At 47.8% G+C, this 21,381-nt stretch overlaps 1 long non-coding RNA gene across 1 annotated transcript; it reads left to right on the top strand.

Annotated features, from left to right (window-relative positions):
- Positions 1 to 1,907: 1,907 nt before the first annotated feature.
- On the top strand, positions 1,908 to 4,618 carry LOC127349391 (uncharacterized). Its single transcript, XR_011742325.1, has 3 exons — positions 1,908 to 3,215; positions 3,376 to 3,669; positions 4,030 to 4,618. It is a non-coding gene; the product is annotated as an uncharacterized lncRNA (long non-coding RNA).
- The last annotated feature ends 16,763 nt before the right edge of the window (positions 4,619 to 21,381 follow it).

Here is a 21,381-nt window from a genome sequence, read left to right as displayed (position 1 = left end):
AGGGCTGCTAGCTTCAACATCATTCCCAGCACTGGAGCTGCAAAGGTTAGTATAATCCAGCTTGCCTTTTCTTTTATTGTGTAGATAGTATAATCTGGCGGAATGGCATGCTTCTTGCATTGTAGTTCTCACCGGTTTGTTTTCTCTTACATAGATTTTGTTTTAACTGGTTGACCTTTCACAGGCTGCTGGCAAGGTGCTTCAGTCCTTAACGGAGAGTTGACAGGAATGGCCTTCCGTGTCCCAGCTGCTGATATTTTTGTTGGTGATCTGACCGTGAGACTTGAGAAGGCAACCACCTATGAGCAGAGGTTGCAAGCAATGTATATGGTTGTAGATTCAGTATTGCGTAAAATGGATGGTTTTCTCCGATAATGAGTACTGATCTTCTAACAACTTTGCAGGGAGGAGTCTGAGGGAAAGCTCAAGGGTATGTGTGAAACCAAGGTATTATTGTAACAATTCAGTTTACGATACCTTTGGGCATGGGCATGAATATCTTCAGCCTGCTTTTAATCTCCTACTAATTTTTGTAATGTATATCTCAGTGCTCATCCATATTGTATAACCAAAGTAAAAAAGTTAAAGGAATATTCGAACAAGTTAAAGGAATCTTTGAACAAATTTGTTGGTTTTTTATTCTATAGATAGTGTATACTATTGAAAAATAAACCAAGACCAGTTTCATCATTTCTATTTTTCACAGCATATCTCGCTGTTTCTAAGCTACTGGTCCAGGAAGAGTGACAAAGGTAACACGCTACAAGCAGTTACCGAAAGAGTGTCAAAGATTCTTTTATTTTACATTTGTTTCTGCATTTAGCTTGTTCTACTTTGTTTATTCTTCTTTCTTTCACTAAAGTGGAAAAGGGGGGAAATGAAGTCTCTGTTATATTGATATATTTAAAGGCATCTTGTGATCTAAGAACTTGATTATCAATGGTGACAAGCTTAGCTTGAAATTACAAGGATCTTTATTGATTGTGTAGCCATTTCCTAAGAAACTAAGAACCTTAATGGTTTTTTACCCCAGTTTAGTTGTTCAAATGTGTTCATCACATTTAGCATCTGGAAGGCATGATTACCAGTTGTTAAAGACTTCTTTATATGCAACCTTTAGAAGAAACAAGCTTAGGCAGAATATATTGCATCTGCTATTGCAAAGTAATTTGCATAACTTGGTAGGTGTATATATTTTGGGTCTCATGTGGGAAGGAAAATAAGTGAAAAAAGCAAATGATCACCTAGAGTTGCTTCTGAATGTTTTCTTTTTTTCCATTAAATTTTATTGAAAAAACTTCCTCTTCAGCTGCATTTTTTTCTCTATATGACTATTATATCCTTTAGGTGATGTTGCTTCAGTTCCTCGTGGTTGAGGTGAGGACTAATTCCTTTTCCTTGCCCTTCTATGCCTAATTGTCTTTGTAGCTCTAGCAAGTTTATTATCTATTAATTTTCTTTGTATGTATGTACATTGTTTATAATTCGGAGCCCAGTGTTTGATTTAGTTTTGGAGTGATCGAACTAAATGTTCACTTTTGTTGTATACTTAAAAGTGCTTGGTGAATTGCTTACATTTAATTATGGTAGATTTATACCTAGGGGTTGTGAAGATATGCTTTTTAGTGTTGTTACCAGAGGAAGATTGCTGGGATTCTCAAAGTAACTTCTATCTGGTTGTTTTCAATACATTTAATGGTTGACATCTTCGGTTCGTGCATAGTCTACTACTAGCCCTCCTATTTTTCTCATGATCTGCTCTGTTTATTATGTCTCTTGTTACACTTCCTTGAATTTTTTTAGGTATTGTAAACTAAGATAGTCTACTAGCCCTTCTATTTTTCTCATGATCTGCTCTATTTGTTCTGTCTCTTGTTAGACTTCCTTTAATTGTTTAGGTATTGTAAACTAAGATGGGGTTTGCTTCTGTAAGTCTCTGTTATATTGATATATTTAAAGGCATGTTGTGATCTAAGAACTTTATTATCAATGGTGACAAGCTTAGCTTGAAATTACAAGGATCTTTATTGATTGTGTAGCCATTTCCTAAGAAAGTAAGAACCTTAATGGTTTTTTTACCCCAGTTTAGTTGTTCAAATGTGTTCATCACATTTAGCATCTGGAAGGCATGATTACCAGTTGTTAAAGACTTCTTTATAGGCAACCTTTAGAAGAAACAAGCTTAGGCAGAATATATTGCATCTGCTATTGCAAAGTAATTTGCATAACTTGGTAGGTGTATATATTTTGGGTCTCATGTGGGAAGGAAAATAAGTGAAAAAAGCAAATGATCACCTAGAGTTGCTTCTGAATGTTTTCTTTTTTTCCATTAAATTTTATTGAAAAAACTTCCTCTTCAGCTGCATTTTTTTCTCTATATGACTCCTATATCCTTTAGGTGATGTTGCTTCAATTCCTCGTGGTTGAGGTGAGGACTAATTCCTTTTCCTTGCCCTTCTATGCCTAATTGTATTTGTAGCTCTAGCAAGTTTATTATCTATTAATTTTCTCTGGATGTATGTACATTGTTTATAATTCGGAGCCCAGTGTTTGATTTAATTTTGGAGTGATCGAACTAAATGTTCACTTTTGTTGTATACTTAAAAGTGCTTGGTGAATTGCTTACATTTAATTACGGTAGATTTATACCTAGGGGTTGTGAAGATATGCTTTTTAGTGTTGTTACCGGAGGCAGATTGCTGGGATTCTCAAAGTAACTTCTATCTGGTTGTTTTCGATACATTTAATGGTTGACATCTTCGGTCCGTGCATAGTCTACTACTAGCCCTCCTATTTTTCTCATGATCTGCTCTGTTTATTATGTCTCTTGTTACACTTCCTTGAATTTTTTAGGTATTGTAAACTAAGGTAGTCTACTAGCCCTTCTATTTTTCTCATGATCTGCTCTATTTGTTCTGTCTCTTGTTAGACTTCCTTTAATTGTTTAGGTATTGTAAACTAAGATGGGGTTTGCTTCTGTACTTTATTTGTTTCCCACAGAGTAGTGTTGTTCATTCAAAATAATTCGAACACTGGCTGCAAGCCTGAATCCTGTGTGAAACCGAGCGCTAAGCCAGCTCGAGTGATGCAGGGTGACGATGACCAAAGCGTGCAGTGCAGCAGCCTGGCAGGCGACAGCATTAAGACCACAAGCATAGCTTTAGAGACAGTTCTCATCGAACGACGATGAGCACAGCTGATGTAAAGACGCCAAGGTGAGCTTTCTCCCAGCCCCTGCCTCTATCCAAGCCTGTGTGATGTGCATGTGCTTTGCTTCCTTTCTTGTTTTTTTCTTTAGGAAAATGGACAACGAGAATAATTTTTTGTGAAATCATCTGAGAGCTTCAACTGTGTTGTGTTACCTGGGAAGTGCAGGGCATGTTTTGGATGATTCGGTGCCTCTCGTTCATGGCAACGAGGATCAGATCAGCTGCCAAGAGATGTATTTCGCGAATCTGCAGTTGTTGGTGCAGAGTCAGCTGTTGAATCTCCGGCTCCACCAGACGATAGAAGGTGGGTGAGTCTTGGCCAGTCAAAGGTTTATTTGTTGGACATGTCGTAACGGAGAATGTAATTGCAGCTGCGGAGCAGGGCTGTGAAGCAATCAAGCGTTGCAGTTGACAAGAAAAAATCCCAGAGGTGGCTGGGTGCATTGTTCCTACTTCATAGGTATGAGCATTGAACTTAATTCGAAGAGCCACTAGGCTTTCAAAGTTGGTACCAGGTTAGAAATATCTGCCTATGTTTTTTTTCTGCGGTAACATTACTAGATAAGGGTAGACCCTTGTCTTTTTATCTGTGGTAACATCTTCAGAAGGGTACAAGCTTATGTTTTTATCTATAATAATATGTTCTGAGAGCAATGATTTAATGATTTAAATCTTCTGGTCTTTTTCTTGATGACTTTGGTCTGTCGTTATCTGGTTTAGGCGCTTAAATAAAATACAAGGCCTGATGCATGGTAAAGTGCTTATGTGGAGTAATTTGTTATATATTTATTGCTCAACACCGAGTTAAACTGTTTTGCAGGCGAAGTACATGAGCTCCATCGTTTATTTTGCTGCGGATAACACTGACATGTTTGGGGCATCAAGGGTGTTAAACCCAATCTGGTCATCTGACCGATCGATCAATGAAATTGTATTATTGTAGTTGTAAGATCGATTCGCTAAGTGAGCCTTGGCGATATTTTTGTACGGAGCACCTCGGTTCCCTATCGTCGATGTTCTGAAATATAGTGCTACAAACTACTCCTAACTACCTATGTAGAGATCCATGCTACGTCGCTTGACGTATATGCAGTGTATGCTCTATGCAAGACTTTTTTTGTTTTTATTTTGTTTTTAGCTTCATGCATGCTTGGTGGCGGTTTGAAAATGACTGGTCGCGCTTGCTGCACTATGCGATTGTGTTAGAACTTCAATATTAAGGTCCTCGAACTTTCCTTGGAAAATAGTTATATGAGCTACTATTTTGCTTTTTTTCCTTGGCGTTGAAATTGTCATATCTTAATGCAGCACCTCGATGGAATGGTGTTTCTACAATTATACCAAAGCTGTTAAATTTCAAGGTAATTTTTAATACTAAAATAAGATAAAACTTATAGCTTAAATGTTGCTTTGATTTTTTCCATTTGCGCGATAGCGCAACGGGTCATCTAGTAAACAACAAAGGTTTCTTTAGTTGTTATGACTTGTAAGCAGCAATTGGGATGCTTATCACCCTGAAGCTGAAGCGATCAAAGAGTACTTGCAGCACCAGTGAAGGAAAAAAGGTCATGTATTCATCATTTTCTGTTCTCCTGCACGGACCAACCACAGGTACAGATCAACCAACACGACTTAGCTTCTAGATAAAATCTATTGTAAGTATCAGGAATTTGTGTCAAAAATACGTATCTGTGAAGTCAATATGTGCGCAAAATTCTTGACCAACAGAAAAAGGACTTCACGAACCTCAGGGGAGGCTGCAACGAGGGGACGTCCTCATAGCTTTTGTCCAGGTTGCTGAGGCGGGTGAGACGGGCAGGTTGTCGAAGGACGGGAGATCGAAGCAGAGATGCAGAGAGAGACGATGGTTATGATGCAGAGGACCTAGGAGAGGAGATGTGCCTGCATTAATCAGTCGTCCACCCACCACCATTAAAAGGAAAGGAAACGAAGGGCCTTATAACAATTAATTTCAAGGAATAAATGACAGGCTCCGGCTTCCCAAATTCGACAGGGGAGACCGAGAGACAACGAGGAGGAAATACCTCAAAAAAAAAGACAACGAGGAGGAATTGGGGCGACCACCGCTATGGGCTCATGCTGACCAACCCGCGAAGGCCCAATCTAAATACGATTCGTTGCCATAATGTTGATGTCGGCCCAATTAACCAGAAGTCTTCCAGATCCTTTTCTGGAGTAGCAGCCCATCCACGTTCGGCTGACAAGTCACGCGAACATGCTAAGACGCGGTAAAAAAAGCATTGCTAGGCTCGGCGGACGATCAACAAATCCACAACCTTAACCATCAGATCGGATGGCTGGAAGTGTCAAATCGCTGTGAGGGGTTCTAGGTGGTTGAGTTATACTGTTAACTAATTCCGTCACCCCCAAGCCGGATCCGGACGAACGCGTCCTTACGAAGGCTTGGGTGGAGCGCGGCCTGTCGCTCCCGTGTTCCGAGTTTTTTCTCTCCGTCCTCAACACATACGGCCTCCAGCCACATAACATATGCCCCAACTCCTATCTCCTCCTCTCAAACTTCGTGACGCTCTGCGAAGGGCACCTCGGAATCCGCCCCGACATCCGTCTGTGGTAGTTCTTCTTCCGCGTCAAGAAGGAGACAAAGGATAAAGTGATGGTGAATTGCGGAAGCATGACCTTCATGCTCCGCCCTCAAAGGATGTATCCGTCTCATTCGTCGCATGAATCCGTCCGGTACTGGAATGCCGGATGGTTCTATGTAAAGAACATCCAGGTTCCGGGCGTCCATGAGGGGCTTCCCAAGTTCATCAACAAGCCCCCGGAAGACTTAGCCAACTGGAGCTTCGTCCCCGCCCTCGCCCAGTACCCGGAGTTGGATAAAGCAGCACGGAGGATTTTCTAGTTAGTGCACGATGGGCTAACCGGAACAGACCTGACTCTCAGTTGGTTTTCTCGCCGGATCCAGCTGCTGAAATATAACAAGCGGTTGATCTGTGAATACTCCGGGGTTGATGACCAGCTCTGAGTCACCCGCGACAACCTGCCGACGGATTCTCTGAATAGGAGGATCAAGACGCTTGTGAAGATTACCCGGGGCCAACCTGTCCCGGAGATTGTAAAAGATATCAAGACCAACAACCAGTGTCGTCCGGTACGTATTCGTATTTTAACATTTTAACTTCTCATTTTCGGAGTGTTTTAACTTCTCCATTTTTCCCTCTCCAGCTCAATTCTTTGGCGGAGGAAGATTTTGGAAACGTACTCCGAGTACCTTGCAGCGCCGAAGGGGCGGAGGAGGATCCGGAGGACGACGACGAAGAGGAGGAGCAAGCTCCCAAGAAAGCTGCTCCCCGAACCGCCAAGCGTCCCCGCGCCAAGGTTTCCAGCTCCGAAGCCGGAGCCAGCGGCGAGGCCTCCGCCAAAAAGGCCAAAACCAAGCCACCCCCGCTCGACTCGAAGAAGGCGGAGTGCGAACGCCTTAAGCTGCTATCCACAGCAGGGAAAGGGTCGCGCCCACTGATTCCCGGCGCCACGTAAGTATCCGAGAACTCATCTCATTTTTAACTTGTGTAACTTTTTTACTTATATCTTTCCCTTGCTTGTCACAGGAGCCAAAAAGTTCCGGCTTCACGGGTCAACACCCAGAAGCCGATTACGAAGTATCTGAAAATGTCTCCGGCCGTGGGCCCGATTACTCCGACACCTCCAAGTACCTCCATCCCAGCTCCTCACTCCACTCCGCCTGAGGCTCAGCCCTCTCCCGATCCAGCTGCCCAAGCTCAACCGGAGATCATTCCCGTGAGCGGCGAGAAGGGAGGCGGAAGCTGTTTTGCTACTAAGCAAACTGCTCCAGAGGAACCGCAAGAAAAGATCCCAGAAGAAGCGGAAGTGACCTCCAACGATAAGGCTGAAGCTCCGGCTAAGGATGCCGTCGCATTTCCGGACAACTTCGGTGATCCATCAAACCTGTACTCCACTCCGAAGGCTTATTCACATAAATTCTTCCATAAGCTGACGGAAGCGGAAAAGTGGGAGCTTGAGCAAGATCTGTTGAACTCCATGCTGAGCAATGCTTGGGGCAAAGCTGATGTTGATTCTTCCGAGATTCAACTCCACAAGAAGGAAATCAGTGACTTCTTCGATCAGCTGCTCGTCAAGCGCAAGGTAAACCAATATTCCCAGTAGCCCCCAAGCATCTAGGCGGAAACTAGCAATAGTTAGCACCTTGATGCTTTGAGTAAACCAAACTGAATTTTTTAAAGTGTTGTGGTAGCCCCCAAGCGTCATGGCGGAATTTTTCCGGTAATGATGCTTCGAAAGAGTCTTCACATAAAAACTTATATGCATCCGGCAACTTATCCATGCTTCATATCTTACAGGAACAACATGCGCTGCATTATGAACTGTACAAGAACATCTCCCTACAGCGTCGCGTCACCTTGGGCCAGGCGGATGACATCGAGGCGCAAAAAGAAAAAAATGCGGATCTGGAAAAGCAGCTGGCGGAAGCCCAAGGTGTGTTTCTGGCCAAGCTTGTCATTAGTCCAAATTCCGACTATTGAATGGATTGTAACTTAACTTTAACAGGTGCATCCTCTTCCCTTGCCATTGCATCCTCCGAGCTTGAGAACCTGCGCTCCTCTTATAAAGATTTAGAGACAAAGCTCATGGAGGCGGATCAGAAGCGAGAATATGCAGAGAAGCAGCTGGCGGAGAAGAATTCTGAGCTCCTTAAAAAAGAGGCTAATTTTGTGAGCAAGCGAAAGGTTGACAGCGACACACTGCAGAAACTGCAAAGAAAAATCCATGGGCTCCGGAACTACATGAACACTACGGAGAAAGGCTGGGACCTTCTCAACACAGATGTCATGGGTGAGTATCCGGAACTCCCAGGTCAAACTTATCCCTTGAACTCAAACAGACGCTCAGCTCCGACCATTTTGTGCAGAGCCGCTTGGATACGACGAAGAGCACCGCAACCAGTTTCCGCACGATGATCTGATCCGGCTAGCCGAAGAAGACTGCAACGATCTGATCTTCGCGTGTCGGAAGATCTGCTACAACTTGTCAATTAAAGATAGTAGGACCTGCAATGTTCGGGATCTTGTCAAAAGAATGGATGCCCTCCCGGAATTGGTTGTTGATCTTCAGGCCTCATCTGCCAGGGGCGCTGCCCAAATGTCTTTGGCTATGTGCCTTGCGCGTGCTGCGCATCTGGACATCGATCTTACCACTAGCGGAGTTCCTCCGGATGCCAATGTAGACGCATTATTAAATGCATGCAGTGGTTACGATACCCGGATTACGCGCTGCATTGGTCACGACGAATTTTATGACAAGGTGGTGCTTCCTGCTGATGAAGCCCTTGAAGCAGAATATGTCAAGGAGCGAGAAGCGGAGGCACGTCCTATCGGATCCGACGACGATAGCCAGTTTACCTGGACCAGTTCCAAAGACAAATCCAAGGGAGGCGCCGCTTCTCTGACAGAAGAAATTGAGGATGATGATGATGAAGGTGCTGTTTCTTCTCCGGCCAAAGAAGCAGAAGATGAACAGGCACAAAATGAAGATGAAGCTCGCTCTTCCCCGGCTAAGGAGAAGTAGAAACTTATTCCTGCGGAAAAAACAATGCATCATTTTGGCCCCATCGAGGGTTTGTAATATATAACTTAAATATTCTTAAGTAGCTAGGACGAAACAATTTGCGTGGGCGGAAAAAACTTATCCTGCTATCCATTTAATATATGCATGTTTCGTTTGTTGTAAAAGCAAGTGCTAGATTCTAAGTTTTCTGGCTTGCTTATTTGACCTTCCGCGAGCTGGAGGACCTTTAGCCGGAACGCCCGCCTGCAGCGACGAAGCCTAATGGCGATCCATCAATAACCGCGGAAACAAGCCCCCAGCCAAGGTGCCGGAAGTCACTTACCAGGAATCCATAAGTTCGCAACAAAAAACTTTTCCACCAGAAAACTTAAGCTTACGTCCTAAAGGACGATTTTGAAAATCACAACTTATCTACACGCCTAGGCGGAAACATCCAGCTCTGCGGTTTTAGTCGGAAAAAACATACACGATCCAAAAATGAACAACTAAAGAAGGTAAAAGACTCAAAGAGTGAACCATATGCTTTATTTCATTGATCATGTATAACTATTACAAAGTATGTAATGCGAAAATTGCTAAGTGTGGAAAGGACGTAGCTGTGCTATATTCCAGGGACGATCTGTTTCATCATATATGTCATCCGGATCCTCTCGCTTTCGTTTTCGATGCCAATTGGCAGGTCTGTCTTTTAACTCGCGGAAATCGATGAGGTAGTAAGATCCATTGTGTAGCACTTTGCTGATAACGAAGGGTCCTTCCCATGGAGATTGCAACTTATGCTCTTTCACCTGTCGAAGGCGGAGGACCAGGTCACCTTCCTTAAACGAGCGATTCCGAACTCGACGACTATGGTAGCGTTGGAGTTTCTGCTGGTAAATGGTGGAGCGCTGGTCAGCTAAGTTCCGAGCTTCTTCGATCAGATCCACAGATAGCTGTCTAGCCTCGTCAGCGGTATCTTCGTTATAGGCGGAAACTCGCGGGGAGTCATGGATAATGTCAGAGGGAAGCACAGCTTCAGATCCGTATACTAGGAAGAAGGGGGTAAACCCTGTTGATCTGTTAGGGGTAGTTCGTAAACTCCACATAACAGAATCTAACTCCTCAGCCCAAGCTCCGGCTGCGCGGCGCAGCGGTTCTTCAAGGCGAGGTTTGACTCCGGCTAGTATGAGGCCATTGGCTCGCTCGACCTGACCATTGGATTGTGGATGTGCCACAGATGCCAGGTCAAGCCGGATCCCTACGTCATTGCAATAATCCTTCAGTTCTCCTTGAGCGAAGTTCGTGCCATTGTCTGTGATTATGCTGTGTGGGATGCCGTATCTCACTACGAGGCTGCAGACGAATTTTAGTGCCGTAGCACCATCGGCTTTTCTCACTGGCTTTGCCTCGATCCACTTACTGAACTTGTCAATAGCGACCAAGAGGTACTCAAAACCGCCAGGAGATGATTTTTTCAGTTTTCCGACCATATCTAGCCCCCAGACCGCGAACGGCCAAGTGATAGGGATGGTCTTCAGCTCCTGAGCCGGAGCATTTGGTTGAGTAGCGTAGTACTGGCAACCTCGGTAGGTTTTCACTATTTTCTCAGCATCTTCTTTAGCTGTGAGCCAGTAAAATCCTTGCCGAAAAGCTTTTGCAACGAGGGACCTGGAGCGGCGTGATGCCCGCAATCACCTGCGTGGATCTCTCTGAGGATTTCAATGCCATCTTGGTTTGAGACGCATTTCAGAAATACCCCATTTGTGCTTCGTTTGTAGAGCTGTCCATCAACTATTGTGTAGGATCTTGCTCGTCTGATGATCTGTCGTGCGAGGACTTCGTCCTCCGGCAACTTCTGATCAATGAGGTAGTCCAGGAAAGGCTGTGTCCAAGCCGGAATGATAACCATCACCTCCTTAGCTGGAGACACTGCCACGTCTGGGTTTTCCGGGTTAGCGCCCTTCACCGAGGGTATCCGTAGGTGCTCAAGGAAAATTCCGGGGGGAATGGGTTTCCTGCCAGATCTGAGCTTGGATAGCATATCTGCCACTGTGTTATCATCTCTCCTGACGTATTTAACTTCATATCCAAGGAAGCACTTGGCGATCTCATCAACTTCGTCTCTGTAAGCCGTCATAATGGAGTTTCTGGTGTTCCAGGTTCCAGTTACTTGCTGTGCCACCAAGTCGGAATCTCCACAGCATATGATGTGTTTGATCCCAATTTCCTTAGAGATGCGCATATCGTGTAGTAAAGCCTCGTATTCCGTCATATTGTTTGTAGCTTCAAAGTGGATCTGCAGAACGTACTGCAGTTCTTCTACGGTTGGGGACTTCAGGGTAACTCCAGCCCCCGAGCCTTGATGTTGCTTGGATCCGTCGAAGTGCATGACCCAAGTTTCAGGTTCCGGCTCAAGTTCGGCATCCGGAGCTTCTGTCCAATCAGCGACAAAATCCGCCAAAATCTAGGACTTGATCGCGGTTCTGGCTTTGTAGTTGATGTCGAAGGCGGATAGTTCTATGCCACACTTTGCTATGCGTCCTGTTACGTCAGCGTTGTTAAGAATCGTTGACAATGGAGCCTTGGTCACAACTGTCATGGGATGCTCTTGGAAGTAATGTCTCAGCTTCCGGCTACCTAGGAACACACCGTAGGCTAGCTTCTGAAAGTGACGGTATCTCTGTTTGGATTCCGTCAGCACCTCGCTAATGTAATAGACTAGCCTCTGGACTCCGTGTTCATGACCTTCTTCCTTTCGCTCCACCACGATAACGAGACTGATGACCTTGTTGGGGGCTCCCAGGTAGAGGAGCATAGGATCTGACTCTTCCGGAGCTGCTAAAATAGGTGGGGAGGTGAGTATTTCCTTCAACCCCTGAAGTGTTGTGTCTGCTGTGTCGTCCTAGACAAATTTGTCTGTTTTCTTCAGCAGCTTGTATAGAGGTAGTGCCTTCTCGCCAAGACGGCTAACAAACCTACTAATTGCAGCAACGCAACCAGTTAGTCGTTGCACATCTTTGAGACAAGTTGGCCTTTTTATGCACATGATTGCCTTGATTTTCTCCGGGTTTACTTCGATGCCTCTATGAGACACGATGAAGCCAAGGAGTTTTCCGGTTGGTACGCCAAAGACGCACTTCAGCGGATTCAACATCATCTTGTACCGTCGGAGATTTTCGAAGGTTTCCGTGAGATCGCTGATCAGATCGGATCCTTTCCGGGTCATGACCGCGATGTCGTCGATGTATGCGTGTATGTTCCGGCCAATCTGGTCCTTCAAGCACCGCTGCATCGTACATTGGTAGGTGGCACCTGCATTTTTCAAACCAAAAGGCATGGTGACGTAGCAGTAAGTGCCAAAGGGTGTGATGAATGAGGTCGCCTTTTGGTCGGACTTCTTCATCCGGATCTGATGATACCCGGAATATGCGTCAAGAAAACACAGAAGTTCCGCCCCAGCCATCGAATCAATGACTTGGTCAATGCGCGGAAAGGGGAACGGATCCTTCGGACAATGCTTATTCAAGCCGGAGTAATCGATGCACATTCTTAGTATTTCAGAATTCTTTTTGGGTACAAGGACGGGATTTGCGACCCAATCAGTATGGATAACTTCTACTACAAAACCTGCCTCTAGTAACTTTGCTAATTCCATCCCTATGGCGTGGCACTTCTTGTCTCCAAAGCGTCGCATAGCTTGCTTCACCGGTTTGGCACCAGGATTTATGTTGAGGTAGTGCTCGGCGAGTTCCCTTGGTACTCCGGACATGTCAGAAGGTTGCCATGCGAAGATATCCATGTTAGCTCGGAGGAACTCGACGAGCGAGCTTTCTTATTTGGGGTCCATGTTGGCTCCGACCGACACCTGTTTGGAGCTGTCTCCTACCTTGAGGTCGACCTTCTTGGTGTCTATCGCGGCCTTGAACGAGTTTTTCTGCTCGGAGACCTGTTTCTTGGTGGTCTGCATCTCTTTCGGATCCACCGCGGCTCTATAGCCTTGCAGCTCCTCGTCAGATATCACAGATTCTGTGAAAGCAGCTTCGCCCACCTCGCACTCTCGAGCTTTCTTGTAATCTCCGGATACGGTAATCATACCATTAGGACCCAGAATCTTGAGCTTATTGTAGATGTAGCACGCCCTTGCGTGAAACTTGTGGTAGGTGGGCCTGCCGAAGATAACATGGTAGGAACTCTTGAATAGCATGACTTCGAACGTGATCATCTCTTCGCGAAAACTATTAACATCGCCGAAGGCCACGGGGAGTCTGATGCTGCCAAGAGAATTTGCTTTTTTACCCGGAACCACGCCATGAAACTCAGTGGTACTGTGCTTGAGCTGTTCCTTGGTAAGCTGCATCTTCTCTAGAGTCTCCAGGTACATGATATTCAAGCTGGCTCCGCCATCCATGAGGCACTTGGAGAAGTCAAACCCATCGATGCGGGGACTCACAACCAAGGCGTAGCACTCCTTTGGAATGATGGTCGGATGATCCGCCCTGTCAAACGTGCAAGGATTTTCTGACCACGTGACATACTGCGGCACAGCCGGAACTGTGGCGTTCAGGATCCGGAGAGCTGATTTGTTGGCCCGGACTGTTGGTGTTCCGAGGAAGGTGTGGTAAGCACCCACACTCTTTTTGACGAAGGGGTTGGATTTGTTAGCTGCGGAAGCCTCTTTAGGATCCGGCGAAGCGTCATCGCCTCGGAATTATCATCGTCCTTTTCCTTGTTTTTGCCCTTGCCTCCTTTGCCGCGTGGGCGGTGCTTCCGGGCTCACTTGTATCCTGCTTCCGGGTCGCCCTTTAGGTCATTGACCCACTTGCAGTTGCGGTTGGTATGCGAGGATTTGCCAGTAGCTGGATCCATGTGGGCCAGGCATGGCATGTCCCTATACTCTTCGTAAGTTTGGCGAGCGCGGAATCCACCAGCGGTGACTTCGTCAGTGCGCTGTTGGCCCCTGCCGGCTCCGCCTCCACGTCCGCGGCCTCTTCCGCCTCCTTGACCTCCGCGTTGGAACACCATGGCGACCATGTCGGATCCGCCGCTCTTCTGGTCGTCGGGGGATTCTTCCGCTTGTTGCTGTTTTTGCTGCCGCCATTATCACGTTTTTTCTTCTGTTGGTGCAGGGGTATGGCTGTAGCAGCAAGTTCTCCTCCTGCGTCGTCATCGGCGGCGGAGTGAGTACTTGCAATGCCGATCATGTCATCCAACGTTAACTTGTTTTCATTGATCAGGCAAGTAAGCTTGTGCCGGAGCAGTCCTCCCCTCTGCAGTCCACCGATGAAGGCGTGCATAGCTGTGCGATTATCCACGTTCTCACACTCGTTCCTAGTTGCTAACCATCGTGTGAGGAAATTTCGTGATGTTTCGCCTTTCTTCTGGATACATGCTTGCAGGTCGCTTGTTGTGGCAGGTCTTTTGTAGGTGCCCCTGAAGTGTTTCTCAAAGGCGATCTTCATGTCAAACCAACAAAAGATGGAGTTCTCCGGGAGGTCGCCGAGCCAGGTACGAGCTGGACCAATAAGGTACAACTAAAGCATGCGGCAGGCGATTCTCTGGTTCCCTCCGGCGAAGCTTACTGCATTGAAGTAGTCTTCGATCCAGGTATCGGGCCTTTCGCTGCCATCATAGTGCTTTAGATTTTCGGGTAGCTTAAGGTTCAAGCCTTTTGGATAGGGCTCCTCTCGGATCATCCTGCCAAAGCATTTTGGGCCAATGTATTCATATCTGTACTCATTGAGACGTTCCCTTGCGTCGCGTGGGCCGGTGCGGGGAGACTTCGAGCGGGAGCGAGATCTCCGACCTCCGCCTCCACCTCCTCCACTGGGTGGCGGGGAGGGAGATTTGCGAGGGGGCCTGTGGGACCTTTTGCTTCCGCCTTCGGATTCGCCGCATCGTTCACGCTGCTGACTCCGGCTGCGGTGGCTACCTTCCCCATGATGGCGGTCGCCCCCATCGTTCCGGCTTCTGCGGGGCTCCGGCTCATGTTCTTCATTCCGGCTCCGACGAGGTTCCGGCGTACGCTCCGTGTTCCGACTCCTCTGAGGGACCACGTTGTCGTGGATATTGATTCCGCCAGGCCCATGGGGTCTGGTGTTTCCGACTGGACTACGACGGCGAGGAGGCGGGGGAGGTGGCTGGTTCCGTGGCGGAGGTGATGGGTTCCGGTACTTGTCTCTTCCAGTGTACATCGGATCCTTTCCCTTTCTTGGGTCCATCGGAGGTGTTTTCGAGGGTACCGGGATCGGATTTGGATGTTCTCTGGTCCTCCTTCTGCGCTCCGTGGATCCGGTGCGCGATTCGTCGTCACGATGCTGTCTTCTGGAGGCGTCCTTCTGCGCGGTGGATACACATAGATCCGGGTTGGATTCCAACCTGCGCGAAGTGTCTGCCTTACTCTGTTGCTTCATTGCTGAAGCTACCAGTGTGTGGAGGTGTGGGATGTCGATTTCCTCATCTTGCTTGGCCAAGATCTCCGCAGCTTTCTTCATATTATCCTTTGGGGGTGGCGAGTGGCTGCTGATTTGTGGGGGTTGCAAAGTTGATCTTTCGGGGGCCAATGGCCTCTCGGCGGATTCTATCTGCTTTCTTACCAGCATCGTCCATCATGGTTTCCCATTGTGCTCAGAGTTTCTTAGCCTCTGCCAATTATTTTGCAGCTTCGCGCTCTCTCTTGAGGAAACTTTCCATCACTGCTCCTGCTTCTTGCCTTTCCTCTAGCATTGCAGCTGCAGTATTGGCAAATACCTTGGCGGTGGCCAGCATCTTCTTTCTTTTTGCTTCTAGAACCTCAGGATCTACGGCTTCATCCGGAGTTATTGGCTTGTTGAGGATTTCCGAGTGCGCGATAGCACCCCGGCCAGCCTGTTCGACGAGCTCATCCGCGGACATGTATTCCGTGTGCCCGGAGATGTGTCCTTCTCCGGATTCCGGCGCGACGCGGTAGCGAGGCCGCGAAGGCGGAGTCTCCGAAGTGGACGGGTCCAGGAGTCCGACGTCAGTCGAAGTTTCTTCGTCAGTTTCCTGCTCTAGCCCAGTTATGGTCGCAAGGACCTGTTTAGGCTGAGCGGATTCTGCTTCGGCTTCCTGGTCGCCTTCCAGCTCCTTCGTGAGGCGATTGTACTCCTCTGTGTCCAAAGTGGTAGCATCGTCTGAGGTTGGGCTTAGATTGCCCAGGATCGATTCCTCCTTGTCTACGGCATCCTCTTGCTGATACGGGGCGTCGCTGTCTCTGGCAGCATCCTGCTGATCCGGGGCATCGCTATCTCCAACAGCTTCGACCTGCATGGGTCCAGCTCCTTCCTGGGGAGGGGCGGTTCCTGCGGTATGTGCGAGGAAGTGCACGAAGTGGCACCTTTGCTTCTCTAACACCTGGGAGACCAAGGTGGATCTGCATTGGTCTTCCACCGTAATTTCCTACTCAGGGGCGGATTGGGTGGGCGTTGAAATTTCCAGATCTAAGGCGGAACCCTCCTTAGGAGGTTCCTGCATCTCGGATCAGATCTTCGCGATAGCGTCCTGCTCAGCGGTGGTCGCGTCAGCGTGACTTACCAGAGCGTTTCCGTCGGAATCGATGATCTCGCCGATGAAGATGTGTATCCTGCCAATCGGGATGATGGAGAGCTTGACGGGGTTTGTCCTAGCCGGAATCCAGCACTCATCCTGAGGGACGATCGGAAAGTTGCCGGCGTACAAGACGTGCCCCACGGCGATGGTGTCGCCGATGCCTCCGAAGGTAGAACCCTCCCGGTTCCGGCCTCCAGACGCCGCTAGCCCCACGGTGGGTGCCAACTGTCGTTGCCTATTCGACGGTACTCCAGAGGAGGGATCCTCATGGAGGGAAGAAGATGTAGGGGCCATTGGGCGGAGTGTCCTCGGGACGGTGGTACGCGATTTACCCAGCTTCGGAACACCTGCACGATGACAGGGCCTACTGCTGCTTGTCTGGAATTATCTGGGCGCTTTCACGTGGTTACAATGAGTTGTGGTCCCCCCTCTAGGGCTCCCAGGATCTGGCTTATAAAGACGCTCGGATCTAGGGTTTACACGGAGAGTCCTAGCCAGAATACAAGATGCCTAACTACGGAATACTACATTGCCGTGCGTGCACGTCAAGGATCCACCTTGCCTTATGGGCCGTATTGGATCCGGATACTTCATGGGCCTTCATGGATCCGACTATCTTCATAGGGCGGTTAAGATCCGGCTCCTGTTACCTGGGCTGGACTTCATCCATCTTGATCTACAGCAACTGGGCCGCCCGATGGGCCACATGCCACCATCACCGTCTATGGGCCACCCGGGCTTGCTGGATCTAGGCCACGCTGTTGATACACCCATAAAGTATACCCACAACACTACTTCTGTCCGGCGACGCTGCTACCAAAGGCCGGTAGGGATGTTAGATCCGGCCAGCGGTGGTGCTACCAAAGGCCGGCGGTCGTGCTCGACGCCGGCAAGGTCTCCCATCGGAGCCCACCGAGAAGAGCCGGGTGGGGATGAGTGTTCATCCGTGGGCTTCCATGCCCCTCAGCTTTATTTTTTCAGTCGTCACGAGTTTTGCTTTCTGCAGAATAATGCTAGGGAACAAGGTGAAAAAAATAAATCATAGACATGTGTCAACCAATGGAGACGGGGATCAAATGTTCGGATTCCCCGGGGGATGCTTAGCACCTCCCTTTCAGGGGAGGCCACCCACGGGAGGCGGTGGCCCGGCAGACAACAACTCGAGCCCCCTGCAGCTCTTTCTCCACCGCAGCAACACCTGCTCGTGTAGCTTGCCTTATTCTCTTTCGGTGGTGCAGAAGACATGTTTAATCAAATGAAACAAAGAGGATGAATAAAAGGGAAGAAACAAAATTTTAGGAGGTATTTGCAAGAAAAAACAATCTGCCACGTCATGAAGCTAACTATTATCGCCCCGAGTGACCAAAACACTCGCGCGAGGCAACTTCATGATCCACAATCCGCATGATCCACAATCCGCGATTTGCATGTTCATGACCAAAACACGTATTTAGGGTTACTTCATCATAGACCAAATTGATGTTTTACGCCCAAGAAAATTAATCGCAACCACAATAAGGTTGAGCATGTGTTAGCACATAAGGATATGATCAGCGTAAGTAGATGGAAAAAGCGACCGCTACTAGCTTGGCACGATCAACATAATGAAAGGATACTAGTACTAGACTCAACCAACGCTAGGGGCACGTTTGGTTGCCTGCATCAGATTTCTGCACCACTACCGTAGCAGGAAGGAGTCCCCTGCGCGTCGCAGATGGGCCATGGGCCATAAAAGCCACGTTGTTTGGTGGCCTGCATGGAGTATTTTCGGTCCCGTGGAGATTTGGGTTCTGCCTGTTTGGTAGGTCGGTTTTCAGGCCTTGTAGCAGCCCAAAACGGCGCCCCTGTTGTTTGGTTGCAATCCAGAATCTGCTTCTGCTTGCCTCTTACCTTCGGTGGTGAGGTTACCCGAGATCAACAGTGCAAGCAAGAACAGAATCACAGTTCAGGCAAACTTAGCACTGATCATAGTTCAAACACGGTCATAGTTCACGACACAGGACGATCATAGTTCACGACACACAATGACGATCATAGTTCAACAGACGACAAGAACATCAACTAGACACAGACATGGTAGCAGCGAGGCAGAACCACGTAAGCTTCAGACATGACTTTCGAAGACGACACACCTAGTGGCATCGCCATGGTAACCGCACCTGGTCATCACCTCAGTGCAGGTGTAGTCGAAGATGACCACACTGTACTCGAAGGAGGACACCCTCTTGAAGATGAGGAACTGGCCTACCTGCAGCTGATGAGCGATGGCGAAGGCCGCCCACCCCTGGTCGATGTATACGTCATCGCCTTCTCTCGCCGTAGTCATCCTCCAGTTGCAGCCACTGTTGGTCTTCAGGATGATGTTCAAAGGGATTTCTCCGACCCACCCGATGAAATCTTGAGGGATCCGCAGCCGGCTGAAGGTGGGCTTGAAGACGATGCGCAGGAACTGGTCCGGCCCTACGTCCGGCTGGTAGTGCCCGACGTTAGCCGCCCTTCGCTTCTTGGAGCGTCCCTCCGCTGGGGTCTGAGGTGACCCAAGCTTCAGCTTCTCAGTCTGCCACAAGAACACATGCCATTAGAGATGTGCCTGCTCACAAGTATATAGATGAAATCGAACATTGAAAACATGTGATGCCTCATACATTGGATCACACGGCAGCTCAAGGGACTGCCCACAAACTGAGTCTAGTGTGCAAGTAATCAAACAAACATGACTAAGTTTGAAGGCAGCACCTTTCCTTCCATTGTGCCTTTGTTGAATCATTGGCCAATGCAGTAGACAAACCAAAACGAGGCCTCATATGTAGGATCACACGGCAGGTAAAGGGACTGTCCCCAAACTAAGTCTAGTGTGCCAGTAATATGGCACACACGACTAAGTTTGAGGGCAGCACCTTGCCTTCCATTGTACCATAGTTAAATCATTGGCCATTGCACAACTGAAGAAATACAAACATGCAAAGCATGGTACCATAGGCCTCATACAATGAGCACATATGGAGGAGATGTTTGATCAGAACCAATGGCATGGTGATGTTCAGTCATGCCATAGGTTCTGATCAATCATCTCCTGACACTATGATTTCCGGTTACAATCATGGGCCTAGTTCAATCAGAAATAACACAATCTAAAACAAACTAGTGCGACTCATTCCACACAGCTATCTGAACATGCTAAACCCCAGCACAAAAAACCCTTCCCCTCTTTGCATGCACAGTAAGATCTGACAGTTTCAGCAATCCACAGTCCGATCTAGGAAGGATCTACCGCAATCCGATATTAGAGTAATAGATCTAAGAAAATCTACACCGTGAAAAGCAAGAACTGGACAAGAACAGCAAGAAATGGGGAAGAACACCTTGCAAACATCAATCCGAACGCTATCCTAATGGAAACCCTAGCAGATCTAATGTGCATGTCGTCGCAAATGACCGAGATTGGCATGTTCTGGCACAATGAGTACCAAGGTGAGAAGGAGAGGTCGTTACCGCCATTGTTCCGGCCGAGGACGAGCGGGCGACCTCGAGATGCCGAGGAAGACTGCAGAGCAGGTTGCGGCCGATGTCGCGGTGCTGGTCGTCGATGTCTCCTCCTCCGGTACCGGTGCTCCTCTGTGCGGCCGTGCGGCGAATTGGTCGGCGGGAGGGGAACCGTCAGGTGATGTGACAGTTTGGGGGAGGTCACGAGTGAGAGGAAGGAGAGGGAGCGGTGAGCCTAATTATGGTGCGTGTTCCCGAAGGGACGCGGCGTTTCCGCCTCCCTTCTCCACGCGTGCAGGCTTCTGGCCGCAACGGGCCTGGCCCTGGAGAAACTGCCATTCCGGGCGTTCCTCCAGAGCCTGTCCCGGGGGTGCTTTAAAACCTGGTTCATGCAAGAACGCAGTGGGCTGCAGGCATCCAAACGGACCGAAATTTGTTGGGCCGATGCGAGCCAAGGTCCATCTAAGCTACCAAACGTGCCCTAGAGCACGGCAACGGGACTAGAAACACAACGGATGCACCAGGTCCTACCAGAGAACGCTGGTGCCTTACTCCAACCTACAGGTAAATAGTTAAAACTGTACACTACGGAGGTCGGTGCCTCGCTTCAGTTCATCCCCGGTAGGATGTAAACGGATCGAATCGGATCGGATGTTGCTATTACCATATCCTTTACCATATTTTTGTAACAGATTTGTATTGGAGCGGATAATGGTCGGATGCGGATTCGGATGCGGATTATATTGGATTACGGATATGGTGCGGATTCGGACCGGACTCGGATCGAAAGCGAATTATTAAGCAAATATACACATAAAAATAGAAGTATGCTTTTTATGTAAAATATGTTTGTAATTGTAGACTATAGCTAAATTCACACACTTGTTCGTACAACAAAATAAAATTGCATGCTAATAACATACATATTTTAGCCGATGAACTAACTATATTGTCTAAATATTTGGGGTTGGGTTTATTTTCTCGGATTATCCTCTTTGTGAACCTCAGATTATCCTCTTTGTGGACCTCGGATAATCCGCAAAAAATGACGGATAATCCATATCCGTCGGATAATATCTATACCATATCCGCTATCGTATCCACCAGATATCCGCTTTACCACTATTCGCATCCGCATCCATATCCGTTGGGTTTCTAAAAGTGCATACCAAATCCTCAAAAGCGGATAAGGATACGGACCCAGAGGAAAAATTATCCGTACCATTGACACTCCTAATCCCCGGTGGTGGCGCCACCGGGGAGAGCCTCAGCTCGGCCAGCTACAAGAGAGAAAAAAGTGGGAAAATGAGCGTCTCGTCACTAAACATTCCGGTATACTAGAAATAAGGTGAGATAAAATTACTGATTTGATTGAGCTCAGTAAACTTCTAATCTGCCAGATTGTTTTATGTGTCAAGATTCGTGTTAGTGGGTTGTTCGGCCTATTATTTGCTGTTGGGCCATTGTACGGCCTTTTTATTCCGTTTCCTTCGCTCGATCTCATGTAACGATACGATGTACGAAATCTCTAGAAAAAAAGGCTGATTTTCACGAAGGT

The sequence above is a fragment of the Lolium perenne genome, chromosome 4 (assembly GCF_019359855.2).
Source record: "Lolium perenne isolate Kyuss_39 chromosome 4, Kyuss_2.0, whole genome shotgun sequence".
NCBI classification, from domain to species: domain Eukaryota; kingdom Viridiplantae; phylum Streptophyta; class Magnoliopsida; order Poales; family Poaceae; genus Lolium; species Lolium perenne.
The sequence above is the reverse complement of the archived record's forward strand: the minus strand, read 5'-3'. Positions and strand labels throughout refer to the sequence as shown.